The sequence below is a fragment of the Lineus longissimus genome, chromosome 6 (genome assembly GCF_910592395.1).
Source record: "Lineus longissimus chromosome 6, tnLinLong1.2, whole genome shotgun sequence".
NCBI classification, from domain to species: domain Eukaryota; kingdom Metazoa; phylum Nemertea; class Pilidiophora; order Heteronemertea; family Lineidae; genus Lineus; species Lineus longissimus.
In genome coordinates, this window is record NC_088313.1 from 17,073,314 (window position 1) to 17,093,285 (window position 19,972).

The 19,972-nt window shown below is 39.8% G+C and overlaps 2 protein-coding genes across 4 annotated transcripts in view; one reads left to right on the top strand and one right to left on the bottom strand.

Annotated features, from left to right (window-relative positions):
* LOC135488941 (sodium- and chloride-dependent glycine transporter 1-like) overlaps window positions 1-19,972 on the top strand; it is a 234,830-nt gene that overhangs the window by 145,514 nt on the left and 69,344 nt on the right. The window lies entirely within an intron of this gene.
* Window positions 1-19,972, bottom strand: part of LOC135488942 (G-protein coupled receptor dmsr-1-like) — a 156,593-nt gene that overhangs the window by 127,966 nt on the left and 8,655 nt on the right. For 2 of the 3 annotated variants that reach the window (XM_064773930.1, XM_064773931.1), the window contains exon 2: window positions 10,902-10,942. The exons of the other annotated variant lie outside the window; for it this stretch is intronic. The gene's annotated coding sequence lies outside the window, so the exon portion shown is untranslated. The remainder of the gene's footprint in view (window positions 1-10,901; window positions 10,943-19,972) is intronic. 3 annotated transcript variants of the gene reach the window in all.

Sequence of the window (19,972 nt, forward strand, 5' to 3'; positions counted from 1 at the left end):
GTAACTATATTGCACTTACAAGGCGAGAAGGGCAGCTCATGCAGTGTGATAAAGGAAAGTGTCTTTAAGTGATCGAAAAGGTTCCGATTTATTCAAAAACAGCATTGCAATCAATATTGCAACCATTGCAAGTGTTTGCTGTCTCACGTCAGCATTTTTAATTACGTGTCGCATTATGGAAATGGTATTAGGAACATTCATCATGGCGAATAGCAAATGAGCGGCTTTGTCTATCTCACGTGAGCTTTCCAAACAAGAAAGATAACCAAGAACTGATTGGCAATTCTTTTGTTGTAATCACAGCACAGCAGTATCCCGTGATGTGGTTATCAAGGCATCAGTTGTCAATTTTGGGAGCTCAAGTCCGACTTTGACTATCGTTTGTGGGAAGATTATGAGCTTAGGTTAAATAAGTGGGTAACAGAGCTATCAGTCAATGATACAACTTAATTTGTGCACAATAGTCTTGACAGCTTTGTGTCCTGATAGTATCACATGAGTATAAGGGATGGGGCAGTATGTTCCCCTCTGTAGCTAGCTGTTGTACCGTGCTTAGAAAATGATCATTTCGAACCCCGAGATCATCTTGTGGCATTTACACGTTCAAGGCAAAGTTCTACCGAAGGAAAGGTTTTGTAGAATTCAATGTGAGGCACCATCACTACCATAATAGTGATAGCGTATATTGCCCGAAACAGTCATCACTATGTATGAAAAGTGTGTTAAAACCATTGTTTCCACTGTTATTTGGTTCTTATTTCTTCTTTGACGAAGAAAATTGTAGACACCTGAGCTTACAAAACTGTACGTTACGATGACACCTCATTTATTTTCTTTTTACCAGGTTGCAACCATAACCAGACTCGGTATAAGAACCCTCCAAAACTTTACAGCCCTGTCACGCATGCATAAAAATATTGACAAAACTCCTCCTCTTTAATGGAAGACACTGTCCAAAGTTTTTGTACTCGCCGAGTTCTTCTGCAAGACTGGCTTATTTGGTCTCTTGAGTGCAAAATTCATAAACTTTTTCTCCTGATTTAGGCTACATGTGTATTTCTTCTTACGGTGACTCATGTTTTATTCACTCAAGATAACCCTGAAGTACCATTTAGCGTTGGAGGATATAGCTTCAGGTGCCGAGATGTGTCAGAAAGAATAAATACCGGATAGGTTCTCGCATAAATTCGGTTTATTAGGCACTTCCATGGTGTTATATAGCTCTGTCAAGATATTTCTTTGTCTTTTTCAAAAAATCCTGTGCCTTTTTTCCCGAATGGCATTACAAGAGGAGCTTTGGGAATGAGAAGCGATAAGTACTTATACTTTTGAGTTGAGATGCAGAACAAAACATCCACCAGCAATAGAAATATTCTTATTTTTTTGTAGATATATTTCTGGTGCATAAAAACAAATGAGCACAACAAACAAAACAAGATGACTATGATTGCGGCCCATTTAAAGAGCATCAGAGATTTTCCTTCACCAGACTTAAAAGTTCAATGATATACATGTATACATTGAATGCATTACTCCAAGCTTCCTATTTTCCATCACTATGCAGTTTTGACAACAACTTATAATTCCCTTAGGCAGAACCAAGATGCCGTCGCTAGAAAATTGAACATTTCCATCAGCGGGCTAAGCTTACCTTCAAAGTACGGCAAAATTGCCAATAATTACTTTATTTCAGACAACCGCCTGTTTTTTAACACCCAAACACTTACGAGCTCAACATATTGGAAACCATTACCCATCACATTACTGCAGAGTAAAGGGCACATTGGGTGGGAAATCTCAACATTCTGAAAAAGACATAATAATAATAATAAAAGCAATATCGTCATGCCAGGCAAATATCATCCAGTCATTTTATCATATGGCCGTTTATTCGATGGTCTGTAAAAAACTGATGTGATATCGAATACATTTCAAAGTATCAATTAAAAAATGTAAAGCGCTATCCTATCTAATTAAACCTTCCGTACAAAGGGTTTACAAATCATCGTTTCACATTTTCTGCGGTCTTCAATGATATTGACTACATGCTTTTAGGTTTTCCAAAGAGTTATTATCAGAGAACCCAAATGCTCAATATGAGGATATCTCCTTTCTTTTTGTCATGATGTCATTATAGAAAATTGATACCCATTGGCTTTAAAGTTGCAATGATGAGGATATGGGAGATTTAATGTGTGAGACATGCCGTCGTTTTAGTGTATATTTGAACCCGTGATGTTTGTCCTCTTACAAAGTGAGTTGATTGGACTGGACCTGCTATGCTTTTCATTTCTGTTGTCACAGCGAGCGTTCAAAACGATCCACACATTTTGAGCGCATTTTAGGTAACACCATTCCATACACCAATCATCTGCCCAGCTCTTACTAAATCATGATCCTGGAGGATGGCATCCCGATGCTAATTGCAGTAGGCCTTCGGTTAATTAGGGGGTAGCTTGTCTGAAAGGGTGGAAAAACGAGTACCTGTCGAGAAAGTTATTACCAGAGTTACATACGTCTGGAGATGATAATTACAGCTGATAAGATAGCAGATGACAATTAGCCACCTGCTCGTTAGATAGCTCCGAAGCTAACGGTGGAGGAATGTAATTAGGACACGACTAATAAGTTTCATTAATTGTACTTGGATCATATTGCACTGTGTGGGTGAGATATTTAACACTTGCACTGCCATGATCACAAAAAGAGTGGATCTCACAAAAACCGTTACTTTTACTCTTTATGTTCGATTCAGAGTGAGATACAGTAATCAGAAATCGGTAGTTCGACACATATGAGGCTATTTTTAATGAGATTTTTCTATCCGATGAACTGGTGACTCCTGAGGCTTTTTCGGAATGAGATGATTTTAGCATTTTGTAAGTGGCGCTTTTGGAGCATTTTATATGTGTTAATATTTTTATCTTAAAAAGCTGTACAGGACTTGATGACTTGATGCTTTGTCTCTTTGTCCATAATGGGCTTTGTCCATAATGAAGATTTTATAATAAGATCATTTGGTACTCTTTTCGGGCCAATTCATAATAAGATGATTTAGACTGATACATTACCAATGGTAGGCTATTTCAGATTGTGATGTTGATGTTTTGACTCTTTCTGATATGACTTCAGAATGATGAACAATACTCTTGTCTCCTAAAAATGGTTATTTCAGAATAATATGACTTAACATACTTTACCTGTAATAGGGCTATTTCACTAGAATGATATGAACGGATACCTGTAATAGGGCTATTTCACTAGAATGATATGAATGGATACCTGTAATAGGGCTATTTCACTAGAATGATATGAACGGATACCTGTAATAGGGCTATTTCACTAGAATGATATGAACGGATACCTGTAATAGGGCTATTTCACTAGAATGATATGAACGGATACCTGTAATAGGGCTATTTCACTAGAATGATATGAACGGATACCTGTAATAGAGCTATCACTAGAATGATATGAACGGATACCTGTAATAGGGCTATTTCACTAGAATGATGTGAACGGATGCCTGTAATAGGGCTATTTCACTAGAATGATATGAACGGATACCTGTAAAAGGGCTATTTCACAAGAATGATATGAACGGATACTTTAACAGAACAGTACATTTACTCCTGTAATGAAGGGCCTCCTCAAAATCGGAAGAAATTGGTACCTTGCCTCTATAATGAATTAGTTACCTGACATGCCCGATACTTACGCTGTTTTTAGTTCATCAACCGTGTTCGGAAATAAGAGAAAACTTCTTTTCGCCCTCGAGAAATGAGTTTTTCCAAAATTGGCACGTCTAGCCGTTGCAGATGTATCCTTCCTTCGGTGTTATGCACGTGATGTTATAAAGATGTTACTTAAGTAGTGACCAGCGTCTTTCGAGAGGTCAAGTTATTTAGGGCCCGATACAGCCTTCCCTTTAGGAAATTCTCAGACCGCAAGCATTGGAAACATAAAGTCATTACTCATGATATTGGCATTCTCAACCCTAGTGCCCACTGTCATTAATCTTGTTACTCTAATTGTGACATCCCTGTGGTTACCATTTAGCAGTAGGAAACAGATGTAATTGTTGTATACTAGTCAGGAACATGCTGATACATGTAGTTGAGAAAGTAAAGTATAATTGCCAAAATGATAAGCGCACTGCAAAATAACAAAACTATAGTACAGTAAATCCCACGTTGTATACGTCATTCAACCAAATACGGGAAAGCAATGTTCTTGTTAAAATAAGATAAAGCCCCGCAAAATAACGTTTGAAAGCTGTACGACGCTATATAGCTCTCGGTGTAGCAAAATTATTCTTTTTGGAACCTATTGACTTACAAATAAAACATACATGTATACATTGTACATGTACAATAAAGAATAGATTTTGGTTTTTAGGTACATGCATTGTTTTAATTGTATTGTTCTTTGTAGCTGGTTCCAAGAAGCCTGTGTTACATTTTGAAAAAATTGTTTTCAAGAAGAATGTATTGCCGTCTGGTCTCAGCAAAAACATCAGGTTAGACTTGCATTGGTGCCAGCTTACCCATGTTCTCATCATGTCTTGTTGATAACAAGAGAAAACAAGCTGAATACAAAATGAGGTGTAAAGAATCACCCTGCGACCTTTTATCTTTGAAGCATCTTAGAGAATTATAGATTTATCAAGGTTCTGAACATGACTTCCTATTGGACATGATTCTATCAGTGGAACTGTAGAAATAGGACGTGACTATTAAAAACACCACACCAATAGACATCAATTGGTACTGGGGAAAAAAGCGTTGCCAGTCACCGTTGTTATAAAGTCAATTCGAACCTCATGGGCGTGATCCAATCAGAAACAACAGACATCTTGGTGTAGTTGAAAGGTTTAGCGGTCATTTGCATTTTCGGGATACACTCTCATTGACAGTGTCAATGAGAGAAAAACCTCTGCAGGAAAAGCTCACAAATATTTCTTGAGCGTTGGAACTCTTGTTGTTTCTAGAAATGTATTGTGGTGATATTGTCGCATAACTTCACAGCGCAGTCACGTCGTGTATTAGAAAAAATGTGGTTATCCTAGGCTCGGATATGTGATCCTACAGAAGCAGCGAGTGTCTAATGTGTGTAGTCTTCCCTCGTCCACCCGGGTGATTGCCCATGTCTCGGATCCACACACTAGAGTTGAGATGACTACCAAGTTATAGTTGCAAACTTTTGTCCGGATGCTAACCTTCGCTCTCCTAAAATTCCACGCTGCCCAAAAGATTCAGAAGCTGTTCCCATCCTTGGTATTTTGCCGAGTACTTCTTTATTTCCGCTATTATCAGCAAACACCAAAATGGAAAAGGCTTCTTGCTGAAACTGTTTAATACGTAAACCACAAAGAACATCCCGGAATTGATGTTTACATTCAACGTTGTTTCCACTTACCCAAAACCACGAAAAACTTGGTATGCCAGTAGCGTTGCAATGTCAATGGACCGAGTATGTTCTAATGTATTCTATTGATAGGCAATACATTGGAATTGATGTTCCATTTCTTAGCATGTCGAAAGATAAACCCAAGGGGGACTCAGTAGCTGGAATCAATGCCAAGAATCTTGTTCGCTTGTTTTCTTACTTTTAGTCAATTCTCGGAGGAAGTATGATGTTCCATACAATTTTCTCGGAGGAAAACCCTTGGGACAAAGTGTTTTTATTTTCAGAAGAATGATATGAGCCATGAGGTTTGGGCTATTGTTTCGCTGAATGAAGCAATGCAGATACTGTAACCTGAAATTGTGTTGATAGCTGGTTTCGCTGACACCTTCTGTCCGTGTATACAATAAGTACTAAAGAATAGTCTTTTAAGAGACTGAGGAACGGCCTGAAACTAGATTTAAATAACACTTTTGGAAAAGAATCTACGAATCGGTTAAACTAACAAGCCCGGGCGATATGAGATTTTTGCAGTATGCACCAGGTTCATGTACAATGGATCAGATCTTTTACACGCTGAAATATGAATGCATCAACCCTTTGCCGAAGACTGGCCTCAGCCTGACCTGTTGAGGATATGGCTTCATTCAATCCAAAAGGAGACGTTTAACGTGTGAGAGGGTAGAAGCATACAACCGACCATGATATTTGAGGATGGTAGCAAATAATCCAAGTGCTTTTGTTTCGAAACAAAGACACCGTCATTTCGGTCCTGTTTCGAGATTGTCATAGATCATCAGCATGGCCAAAGGCATTTCCCCTCTCTACTGAATAGTGTTGCTGCTACAGACCTCAGCTTGCAATAGCCTCAAGCCAATGCCTTTTGATATTCTATAGCCAGCTATCACTTGCACATCCTTGCCCTTGTCATATCCGAGACTTGCGATTTAGAACCCCCACCTCACTGCAGCCGCCACACATTTAACTCTTGGGTAGCTGAGGTGGTGCAAAAGAGTTGTATGCCGCGCATAACTCCAAGCACTTTAAAGACGCTATTGAGTTTTACCATAATATGGCACAATATTTTGAGATGTTGGCGTTATCTGCATTAGTCATGCAAGTTAAATATTCTGTAGAAAAGTGGGATAGTTGTGATGTACGTTTTTGAAAGTCTCATAACTATAAGCAATCGACATACTTTGGGATTTCTGATGTTATTCTAGTATTATTTCTGTTTTTATGTACATCCTCTTATTTCTGTTTTTATGTACATCCTCTTATTTCTGTTTTATGTACATCCTCTTATTTCTGTTTTTATGTACATCCTCTTATTTCTGTTTTTATGTACATCCTCTTGTGGACTATACTGTTGATAACAGTTCCGTTTTATAATTTCAATTCTTTGTCCTACAAGATAATAAACAGGTTTTGCAATTGTTCTGGCTTCTATGTGACGTTCGTTCAATGAACGTTCATTTCACTTCTCCGACAACAAAGTTTTAAGCCGATTCACAAAGCACTTTAAATACTAGATATTTCGCAAAAACGTTTGAAAGTTTATAGTTTGGGGTAAAACACTTCTCAGATGCTTTGATAAACTTTGCTGTTGGCTGTAAGACTGTTAACAATGAGAACGGATAGGCTGAAATATTGACAATGTGCTTCCCTATTGTTATACTAAGTTGGAATACCAGTCACATCCTGTTCAAACAAAACTAATAAAGACTTTCGGCAGTGAAAAGTAGATGGTACATGTAAGTGTTCTTCGGTAAAGTAGAGCAAGCACTAATTTCTCGCGGCTTTATGTTTTAGGTATTTACGACATCGTGAAATCGCCAGCTGAAGAGCCTCAGTCGCAACAAGTTTGTTTGCTAAACTATGGCTACAACAATGAACTTTATTCAGAGCATGTTCTTTTCATGATACAGCAGGAATAAGAGGAAATATTTAAGCAAGCAGGAATAATTGTCTGTATGATTGGTTAGACTACATTTGAAATGTTTGCAGATGTGTAGAAAAAAGGGCTGGTAAATGAATGGGGAATTTGACAGCTTGAGGCGTTGTGGATGTAACCTGCCATGACTCCTGACTGGTGAGGGGCTGTGGTCAACGATGAAAGAAAGGCTGTTTGATGTGGGGCTAAGCAAGCATTTCGATTACCCCCTTGATAACGTTGTTGATACTGGCCTCATGCTTCTTTAAGAGTACTTGGGAAATGTATCGACAAAAGATTTCTCTGTCCGAGCAGTTTACCAAAGGTTTGGTATGCATTACCATAGTACCACCTTACCTTAACAATGGACTAAATGCCTGACTATATACAAATACGATACACCACCACCAAATAAATAACACATGACAATGCCTCAAAAGACTCCCAACACACCAAATTGTCCAGTCAGTTCACCAGGTAGCAACTCCAAAGGTGGTAATTCATCTCCACCCCACGATAATTGACCGCTAGCTAATCCCTGTGAGCACACCCCCATACAACCACAAAGGCATCCCTGGGCAAGCCTATTATTCTTGCCGTGATAATTGGAGGATCTCATCTTCCTTTTAGCGACTTGCCCGGTACAATGTGTCCACTGCTTTGATGTTATTTCTTGTCGCATCGATCGCCTGTATTAGTAAAGGACTTATTACTTTCATATCATCATGTAATATCCTTTTTTTTCATCATACTGCTCTGTTCTGAACATCGACAGAGAAGCATATTTGTCGATATTTCTGGCCTCATCTGGGGTGTGCAAAACGTGATTGGCAACATGGCTCTTTTAGCTCTGTAGCCCTGGAATTTATTATGTACGTGTACCTGTTGGACTTACATAATTGTTAACATGAGGAAATTACATGCAAGACCCGGTCATTGCTTAAATATTTCCAGTCGTGCGAATGTTTTCAGTCATGGTGTTTTCTTATGTAGGATTTATCATGCTCTCTCCGGAGCGATCTTTATACAGCTTACCCATGTAATGTTCTCGTCGGTTTCCGTTTCTATGTGTTCCCCTCATTATTTTGAGGACCAAAGTGATTGATGCTTTTCTCTAGCTCTCTGTGTCCCCACTGTAATGTCAGAGCTTAGTTCGTCAGTCTTCTCTTGGAGAACACTGAGATATGGGGGGGGGGGGGGGGATACAAGGACACTATTTAAGTTATTCTAGCAACCATGCAGAGAGTGCTATAATCCATTACTTGACATATATGACCGTGTTCTTGACAAAGATTGTTGATATAATGCGCATCAGACATCCACCCTTTGCAACTATCTCTGCTACAGCACTTCGGCCATCATCTAATAACGGGAATGGCCTCTCAGACAAATCTTGTAAGAATTAAAAGGTTATTCCGCCAAATGATAGTCAAATAGCGAGTAAGAAGCGGTGTCGTGTGCTAGAGCATTACAATCGGTGGTAATGGCAGTATTGGCTCTTCAATGATGTCGTAGATTTTTCTGGCTTGTCCAGATTAGGGGATACTAGCTTTGAGAAGGTACGAGACTTAGAGATTCCTCAATTTTTGAGGATTGCATATTACACCACTAGAGAGACAGACAACTATAGCCTAAAAGCAGTTGGATCAAAATCAGCCGTCCGTCTGCAAAGCTAAAGATGTCATGGGTTTCATTTCTCGGTGTGTATGCATGTTGCGTAAACTCTACCAGTAAACCACTTTCGTTGTACTCCATATAGTCTGCCTGTTGCGGCAAACAAAGTAGTAATTAATTCAAACTGAGATGTATTAGCCGTGCTTGGTTCGCAGACTGACTTCAGTGTAAGGTTTTTCGGTCAGTAAATAGAGATCGTGGAGAACCAGCGACAGGGCTGCAGCGGTTGCGGAAGCCATCAGGCAGAGACTGCCTTTTCTGCTGTCTGAATTTTATGTCTCCCAGTAGGGTCACTCCTTTCAATGACTTCCTGATTATACATCTAGATTGTCAAGTGGCTGCGGTTTTAGCAGCACATTTAAGAGGTTGGTAGCAAAGAATGGACGCCTTTCTAAGTATAGTTGATCACACTCCATGATCAAGGAGAGTGACTCTCCTGTGGTTAAAATAATTTGGCCCTCGGCGATATTGGCTCTAATTAAGGGCATCTCAGTCACATGCTGTTGAACTCGTTCTTCATCGCTTACGTTCACGGTGGGGTGAAAAAATAGGTCGCAAATTGCTTTCTCAAAACAAATTTATGGTCCTTCAAGTATTCCTTTGAGCATGATTTTCCGATTGAAACGTAGTATTTGGCAAAACAGGACGACATTTGATGGGATACATGATTATTAGGTGCAAATGTTTTTCTTAAACATGATACACTTTTGAAATTAAATGACGTCAGAACTAACATCTTTCAACTTGTGCTCCTCCAATGTCTAGCCTGTGTCGGAACGCCGTTGATTCTGCAGCTAACATAACAATGTGTATGGTTTACTACGCCAATGAGATGCTCAAACATCAGATAAGAACGGTTTGTCACCTCGAGTGTCATACAACTCATTGAAGGACTGCCGTTCCAACTTCACCAACTCCACAATCATCCCTAAGTACAATTACGAAGTTTTTTCCTAACATTGCATGCATTCCTCTCGTTATTTTGCCATAATTGCCGACGTGCAGAGAGCCACCTTAATAATGTCTTATCACAGCACGATGTGACACGTTATGACGTCTTGCCAGCCTTGTTTGTGTCACAGTTGATCCAGGTACAGAGTCCTCCCTATTAACGAACTTTCGGTTATATAGCTAACCATGACCCAGGAGGATCCAAGTATGTTTTAAAGAAATCGGCCATCTCCGTCCGTCCCTCATAACCAATAGATTATACAACTTTCTTAGCAGGTATGAAGTAGAACCAATTTGTCAGCAAATTAATGTATTGTTGAAAACTACATTTAGTGGTGCAATTGGTGGTCCATTGTAAAGTGAAACATTTTGGCTTTGGTATCAGGTATCAAGAAATTGCATCGGTGACGTCTATGTTAATAGCATGGAACTAAAACCACGCAGCTGGAAAGACACAATGTCGATGAGCATTGATGAGAACTGCAGTTGATGCATTGATGAGATCAGCAGGACACCCGTTCTTTAATACGATGTGGGGCAACTGAGTTGAGTATATTGAGTATATTTCCGGTCCAGATTGCAAATCTATGGTAGTCTGACGGTGGTAGATTAGACCCATTCTCTCATGGAAGTACCATTCTCTCCTTGAAGTTTAGTATATTTCCGCTCCAGATTGCAAATCTATGGTACATATAGTCTGACGGTGGTAGATTAGACCCATTCTCTCGTGGAAGTACCAAACTCGTACATACTCATTGAAGCTATTCATGACCTCTGCGAAATATTCACGAGATTAACAGACATTATGAGTGACTACACAAGTGTACACTAATTTGGTAAAATTCGGGAAGCATGCTGATGAAATTAGCACGAACGGTGAAAAAGTTTGAGCACCGCAACGAAATAATTCGAAAAAGCAACTAACATTAAGTCTTACCTTTTTGTGGCGGTAAACCCAGGGGATAAATGATTTCTTTCCTATAAAGGAGAATAACTCAGTCAGAAAGAAACGTCCTAGAATGCTTAGCACTAACAACACGCAGGAGTCTACTTGATATTTTTAAGGATAGTCCAAGACATGCAAACGACCAAGTCCATAATTTACGTAATATCGCATCTATCTACCTTGACATGCAACGACTAAGACAATAAGTTGAAAAATACGGCTTCCGTCCCACTTTCTTGCTGGAAAATAATTTGCGCAATTATTGTTTTTCTCCGTGCTCACGTTAAGTATTCCTGGGGCGATGATTTATCAGCTCTGCTTGTTGACTCATCATTAGTTGAATTGTGAGTAATTGACAGTGTCAATTAATCGTCTATCTATTTTCGACGGTGGGCAACAATTCTTTTTATTACCAGAGTACAAGAATACATTCGGCATTAGTCCAGGTAAAACTTATGAATTGATTCTCGTCCAAACCATTCAAGTCGGGTTGGGAGACATTTTAATTAACGGTCGACAGAGTCATGGTCCACACATTGCAAGGAAAAATACCTCCGTACCACGAACTAAGAACATCAAGTCAAGTTGGCCAGTGCACGCTTCGCTATTAAAAGGTGTGTGCCACGCCTTGAAAAATAGGGTGGGGGGGGGATAGAAAATCGGTTCCGCTGAGCATGTCCCGCTGCAGATGCTTTCAAAGGAACACTTCACTTGGCCCGAGTCGTACTTAGTATTCTAGATTACCTCATAGCGTGGTTGGTGGACAGCTGAAGTATCTAGAAAAGACATCTGAACTAATTGATTGAGTCGATAGTGAGTCAAATCAGGCATCGCATCCGTCGAAACAAATAATCCTTGAGATGAGGTAAAAAGAGTTACGTGCAGTACGAGATATTTGCATAATATTACAGATATGGTTTTGGTAATGAATATCTCCTGTCTACATTGCTGACACTGGCACCAACGATTTTGATGAAATATCCCTATGTTGGGGTTCATTGGGATTTTCCTTTTCATATCTACCCCAAATCCCTTACGGTGTCATGTCCATGAGTCTCACATCCGACAGACCGCTTTGCTGGAAGCAGACTCTAGCCCCGTAACGAGATAGTAATATGGCGATTGAATGGTCACATCCAGCAATACAGTAATGAGACCCTAATGAAACCAGCAAGACTCAAGCTGGCGGATGTATCAGTGAACTACCAATTGATAGCTGGTCAGATGACTTTTAGAGTGTCTGATAATATTACCTTACAAAATCAGAGGCGATGTGATCACCCAGGGGAAATGAATGCCCGTTGTAATCAGGGGGTCCCTTATTATAACCGGCATGATCCTACGGCCCTATTGAGTCGGAAACGAACCTGACCAAATCCGATTTACACCGTGTGTACAGACATACGTGTGATTTCAAATGACTTGGTGCGGAGGAATTTGCTTTCTCTTGTGAGCGAGGGATTCTATTTTGAGATGCTGTTTCAAGGTCATTGCGCATAAGGCCATCAAATATTGATCAGGGCTCTCGAAAGACCAGTCATGCATGTATGCTTCCCCAGGAATCGTTGACTGAAACACATTATAAGTCAGTGTTTGTTAGTGGCCTAGACAATCACCAGCAGCAGAAGAACGTCAACTTTCCAAACTAGAAATTGCCTAAGTGCTCGAAAACTTGCAATCCACTCTAAACTACAATGACAAAATTGATGACGTCGTTATTCATTGAAAAAGTGCTAACTATCGAAATCAGTCAGTGATAGCCTTAGAGCTCAACATGTCAGCTAGCCCTTAAATGCCTCGGGCTGAATGTCACAGAAAAAAGCATAAAACCAAGCTAATAAAGAAAAAAGTTGAGATCTGTAATCTGTCATTGCGGAAGGGCTTTCGCCTAAAGATGCAGTGATCATAGTGGACGTGTCAACTGGAGGCACACTTTTTGGCTAAGGGATGAGGCGTCATCGCTCCCGGAATCGGATTGTAAAAACTTAGTGACGCAAGTAAGACACGGCCTAACATCTAAATAATGTAGTTTCCTTTTAATAACGTACAAAAGCTTTCACCAACAGAGGACTTTTTTCAGCTGTTTCAAACTAACATATTTTTTTTGAGTACCATAGTAAACTAGTGATGCTTACCGATTAACTCCGAAGTTTGAATAAATCCTCAGCTTCTATGATTGTAGTACCAACGAGAGACTCCAACGATATGCACTTCGTAATATGATGTCCCACTGACCATGTGGCAGTTTCCCTGATAAACTCGGATGAGGTTTATGCAACCACACCCAGTAATCTAATAGTAGGAGATCATTCAAGAGTTTCCGAAATTACCAAGTTATCATAAATGTACATGATATTTAGTAAAACTTACTAATGTCCTTTCCTTCATTGGTATAAGTGTCACACGTTTGTTCCGTACAATTGCTGTTTAACTGTACGATTTATCTCGAAATACCGAATTGAACACGTCCTTCAGCTAGCGATGGTACCTCCAAGAAAAATGTTGACCACGAATGTCCTGGTTAACTTACTTAAAGCCAAGTGATGTCCTGGTTAACTTAATTAAAGCCAAATGAAACAATGATCTGCCTAACGTTTGCTATCAGTTTTTAAAAGTCCCAACTCGTGCACCGAGCGTCTCTTTTGAAATTAGAAAAGAAGCGCCACCACGTGAGGATCTACCGTCTTGTCTTTTCACCTGTCACTCAATACTTCCACAACTTTTCTCTCAAGTTAATCCATAAAAACATGATTCTTTCAAGTAATTTGGTACCAAGAAAATGCAGTTTTGTTGAGAATCCCGCCTCTCAGTTTTCCCTATCATTAACTAAATCTCGCCCACGTTCAGTACTAGATGGAACTCACGAGGTGTCTGTGGTGTGGTTTCTGCCAATATGGTGCGGCGATGAAGTAATGAGCTTATAAACAGAAGACTTCACGTACTCTTGTATGCTCATCATGAGATGGTGATATAATTACCGCATACCGCGCAGCACAGTCCTTGATAATCACGAAAATATGACGGATACAGGGCCTGAGAGACCTCCGCTGACATGTATCGTTTGATTCTCTCCCGGTTATGGCGTGATTGGCGTAAAATGAAAAATTACCTCCAATCGAGACGAGGTTACACAAAGTTGACTTCAGTGCCTTGCAAAGAATCTTTTCATTTGCATTTGCGATTCCACCCTGTCAATTTCGGCCCGAAGCCCATGTCTCAGAACACGCCTGACCACAATATCGCGCCGGGATTTCGGAAGTCTTCGCTAAGCTCATATAAGGTATGATATGTTTAACAATATGAGAGGATTAGGCAAGCAGATTGTGGCTGACTTATGGTATCAGCGGATGGACCACTGTCCCTCGTGGCCTGACCACTAGACCGTGTTATATAGCAGATGGGATTTTGGTAGATTGCTGGTCAGGACGAGATGCGATTTTGAATGGTCTCATAACCAAAACGTATAGACTTACACGGCAATATACACTATGAACCCCAGAAATGGGAAAACATGGTAAAAGGACTGCTCCGATTGTGCGTGGATTTACACGGAAAAAAGATATGTCAAAACATAAAAAAAATGGGTGATGAAATATTCTAAATGTGCCTACCTTGGTGCATCAATTTTCAAACCACAATCTCTATTACATCTTCGAGAGTATTCTCTCTGGCACAGTATTGTCCACCATTGCAAGTGTATTGCCTGTATGATGTACACAAATGTACGCAGCAAGAATGCTCGAACAAAATGATAAATATCGAGTCTGCTGTAATGCAACCCTGTGTAATATTACTAAGATAAATATTCGTTCTAGTTTTGAGCCGATTATCACACAGTAATTTTCCATACGCTACGGAAAAAGTGGGGACGGGGAGATGTCAAATGAGAAATGATACATTGATTAGGCAAATCTTTGCAAAATATTTGTCCAGGTCAGCCTTTTTATGAAATTCAGCAGATTGTACGATCATGATGTTGTTTTCGACGTCAATCAAAGCATGAGACAAACCACGCATAATTTGACATCGTCGTGTGGAAGAAAATAATTGGCTTTGATACACCTGACGGGTGTCGCTTTGATTTATTGCTTTCTAATGACCCAAGTAGACAATCGTATAATCTTTAATATGATGATTGAGGATGTTGGCCAACTTGCTCTGGAGGCAGGAAATGATGCTGTTGGCGTGAATATTAGTAGTGCTAATCACCTGAATTGGAAGCTATCACTAACAAACAGGCGGGACTTTGAGTTAGGTTCGTGTGGATAGGTGATGTATTGGTCAATAAAAGGTTTAACATTGTCTACTTCGTTACTTTAAAATAGTCCAATCTTGCTGATTAATTTCATCTCATGGTAGAATAAGGGCTAATTAATTTATGATCCAGTTAGGGCAGTGTGATCAATGCCATGCGAATGAGGCAAACTGGTGCTATCCCGGTCTGGGGTTAAGTAAAATCCTTTTACAATCATGTCTACCCGTGGTGATAAATTCTTACTTATTCAAGAAATGGCCAATGAATAATGTTACTTTTGCCCAATATTCGCACGATATATGGACCAGAGGTGATAAAACATTTCTCTACAAATTAACTAGTCACCTTCTAGAATCGAAAAGGGTTGTTTTATGGTCTTGACAATTATCTTATGTACTCACATGCCGTAAAGCTAGGTTGTCAACATTTGAGAGTTGCTGGGAAATAGTGGCCGGAATAATTTATGGTGGTATGTATCTGGTATTTATCAGATAAGTGCCAGTGCTTAAGATGGCAGAATTGACGTCAATGAAAGGTACTAAGTTAGTGAGAGAGTAAGAGATTGACCCCGACCGTCACAATCAATAACCGGTTTTGCTTAACCGTTGTAATTGTTCTCTTATTCAGGGTTAGTGCGTGTGGTTTACATCACCAGCCAAGCCTACGTTATTCTTTATCAAAATGTTTTAAGGAGGACCACGCTAAACTGATTCTGTCATTATTTTGGGTTCGCGTACATTCTTTTGGGTTCGCGTTCGCGTTCGTTGTTTACCCGACGTATCATGGAATATGAAAACAATTCAACCTGCGTCAAAACAGGTAGATATTTTCTTTGTGATAGTTAGGTGATGCGGTGCGGAAACGGAGAGAAAGAGAAATATCCCCGAGTGACGGCGATTGTGTAGTACTTTAATGGCTCCGACGATAGAGGATGGGTAAACCCTGCAAGCGTTGATATACTAGTAGTCGTCTGGTAGTTTGGCGCCCAGATAGAACCTTTTGGTAGAACCACCACGTTATCCGATGCGTCCTTGAGGAAGACGCTTAACCCTACTGTTACTTCTTTAAAACCCAGGGGAATATTCAAAGTGGGTGCCGGAAGGCCCAGAGGAGCTCTGTAGAGCAGCTACTTGATATCAACTGTAATATGTCAGGATAGACTTGGAATATATAAGTCAGCTTACCTTCTGGTTACCCTAAGTTATATCAGGTTATGCGTATAGTTTATTGATGTATCATATCCATCACAACGGCAGATTAACGACAGCGGATAGTCCTATTCCTAGAGGAACAGGAAGTAGAAGGTGGACACTGATATCCTTACCATGTTTACAGCCAACAAAAAAATGGATTTTGAACAAGATTTAGCCAATCGAAAAAAAATTTACATTTTGTGAAGGAAGATGTGTCGGCACTGGAAAATTTCGTATGCAGATCATACTCGATCAATACGTTCTTCCTCCGTTTTGCGGCCACATAACGAAGACGACATGCTCATTTCCTGAAAAACGGACCATCAGCGCATCCCCCTTCTTGCGCATAGGAAAATGTTATGGGCGGAATTTCATTATGGAGGCGATCATTTACTTGTTATATAAAACCTGCTGCACATTAAAACCTGTTTGCTGTGTTATAAACGGTCCATTAACGAAAGAAATGGCATTGTAATACGCTTCGTTTTACTGGAGAGGCGGAGGACATAATGGTTACAGTAGCTGTTTATTTCTTGATGGGGACAAACGATATTTTGTAAGGACTGTGATCATTTCACTTTTGCATTTACCATCCCACTAATTAACCGAGAGGAATACGAAATATACCATATGCCTGTATGAAATCTAATGCGCCGCAAAATAAAAATTAAATAGCTATTTTTCACATTAACTATTTTTCGCAACATTTATTTTTGGGAATCGAGATAGGCGAAAATTAAACGCTCGGGAAAATTTGGTGGTTTAAAGTAAATGCACGAGCCAAAACGCGTAGTGAGACTTCAGGCAATGTAACGTCTGCGTGATCCAAGAATGTACGGCATTAATCACGAGGCGAATTGACACTTGTGTTGGGGGCAATAAGATTTCTGCGTTCAACGAGATGATAACGGAAGCCTTAGTTATCAAAGCCAATCCGAGAACAGATTTCCCAAGCCAAGGAAGAAGCTTTAACATCTGTTTGACGGTGATACCTTCAATGAAATGATGCCCACAACACGCCAACTGTTAACAGATAACAAACCGGTTTGACTCGTACTGGGTGCTTGGGTGCATTTCGTGAAGAATTTAAACAAGAATGTTGTCAGTAGCATATGTTTCCAGCTTTGAGGTAGAGATGGTAAGGTTCAAATGTCACGTCTTGTTTGGTATTTTCGCCCTGTTACAAGACACAAATATGCCTACAATCGATCCGAAAACAAGCGATTTCTATAATAAGAGTTCCGGGGGGAATCAGGGCCCAGTTCTGCTCATGGAAACATATTTTTGGTCACTTATTTCTATTAACGCACCCTGGTAGGGAAGTCGCAGACAGCAATCAACAGAGTTAAGCCAAACACGAACACACTTCAAAATAGTTTTTATCGGCGTGGTGGATTTTTTTAAGCATACATGTATATGAAATCCTTTCATCATAACGGAAGCAGTGTGAGATTGAATTTAGAATCTAGGAAACAAAATCAAATCTGCCGTGCGAGAATTTACCATAATTGTGATGTTTGCAATAGCAAAAAATCAAACAGATCAAATGTAGATGACTTCCAGAAATACTTTTAAAGGAAAAAGATAACCGATATTTCCGACATCTACAATCAGATCAGTTGACAGCCAACACTAATTACGATCATTGAAACAAATCCCTGCTTTGATTTAGTATAATGATAGGCAGAAGCACAGATCGTTTAATGATTGAAAACCCCAAATTGTTCAGCATCTTATGTTCACAGTGGGTTTTTAACAATTGAAATACAAAACTCATAAACAAGACATAAAAAGCGTGTGGAATGTTGGTTTCTGGGGAAGAATAGATTATAAAAGTTACAGGACAATGCGTCGTAGATAATGTAACATATGGACATGACACTATGTTTGATCTTTGAAACTATGAAAATTGTGACAGCGTAGGACCACGAAAGGAAAAAGGTTCCTTTATTTCGGTCAGCTAGGGAGCTGTTAGCTGATTCCGTGGGCGATATTGGTGTAAAACCCACATCAGATCACAGCACATGTTTTTTAATGCGTAAAAAACACGGCTATAGGGGTCTATCAGAATTGAGCGGGAGTAAGCCTATGGCTATTGAGTTCCATTTCGCGACTACTAGCTGGTATTTCTCTGAATAACCTGATACATCTCGCTCAGCACGATAACAAGGCCATAAGGAATTTCTGTATACAGGGATGTGACAATGATGATAAGTCAGAGTTTATTCGTTTGATCTTATATTGTCAAAGTGATGAAGCCATGTAACTGCAAGCGGCTCTCTCGTTAGTAAAATACAATGATTAGCGGGCTTTGGGAGATGCCTTGCGGATAATAACCCTAAATGATGCCAAGGCGCCGACCATGTTGACTACATCGTGGGGCAGCGGACAATAACTGAGTGACACTGATTGGCCATAGATTGGTAATTACTACTGGGATTTGCAGTGGGATAAAGATATTCCTTTGTTTTGCAGTCGAAATAGAGTCATTTTAGGCAATCGCAGGAATAAAAGCTATCATGATATCATTCTCGGGGAAAATATGCAAACAGAGGAAGATAATCGTCATGAATCATCGTATGGGAAGCTTCGTTTTTTTGCTGAGGGTAGATTTCGGCCGAATGCGATTTCCCTTGAATCACACTGCAAAGGAACATCGACATCGCGTAACCGTAAGCATATTCGACAACAATATTACATACTATTGGATACTAGGATTGGGCAGGGCTGACGTCTCTAATTCAAAACAAGAGGACGTCGACAGAACAAGGCTGATTACTCAAAGTTTACACTGAATTAATTATATAAACCAGTCGGCTCCGTCTGGAGCGTAGGTCGTCGATCGTTTTCACGGTCTTTCTCCACCTCCTACGCCGGTGCTGCTGCCTCGATTTGCCTCACTGATAGTTGCAGTAATGTTCACTTTGTATCAGCTTGAAATTTGAGAATAATCCCTGAAACAACTTGAGAATTAAGACTTTAATCATTGAAACACTTGAGATTAGAGACTAAATCCTGGCTTCAATTGAGCTTCAGTTCACAATGACCAGGTCGCTCCTCTGCTTTAGGCTTTTTTCTTCTTGCGTAAGCTTTCTGTACCTGTACAGTGTTGAGGTCATTTGCAAGGTAAAACGCTCTTTTTGTCTGTGTGCACAATGCCCGGTTACAAAGCTTCAGATAAAGCTAAAGGATGATATTGCTTAGGACTATTTTACCCCGCACGACCTTTCTACAAACCGACAAGGTGCAATATAGGCTAATACCATACTCAAAAACCTCTATCTTCTCAAAATTCTATCTGCTTCTCGGATGAGAATGCTTTGTAAGAGATACGATTTTGCTAATATTCGAAGAAAAGTGCACGAGGATTACTTTGATATTCAAATTCCATTGCAAAGACCTAAAAAAACCACCTTGCCAAAAATCATGTCATGTGTTGATGTTATTTTACACTGCAAATGCGTTCGGATTACTGTGATACCTAGAGACTTTAAAACTGGCAACACCAATGCCATCAAACTTCTCGCTCCAGGATAATCCCCAACATTTCTGTTATCAAGAGGTATTTCTTTTTGACAGTGTGTCGTTTGTTGGAATTTTAAAGGTTTTAATGA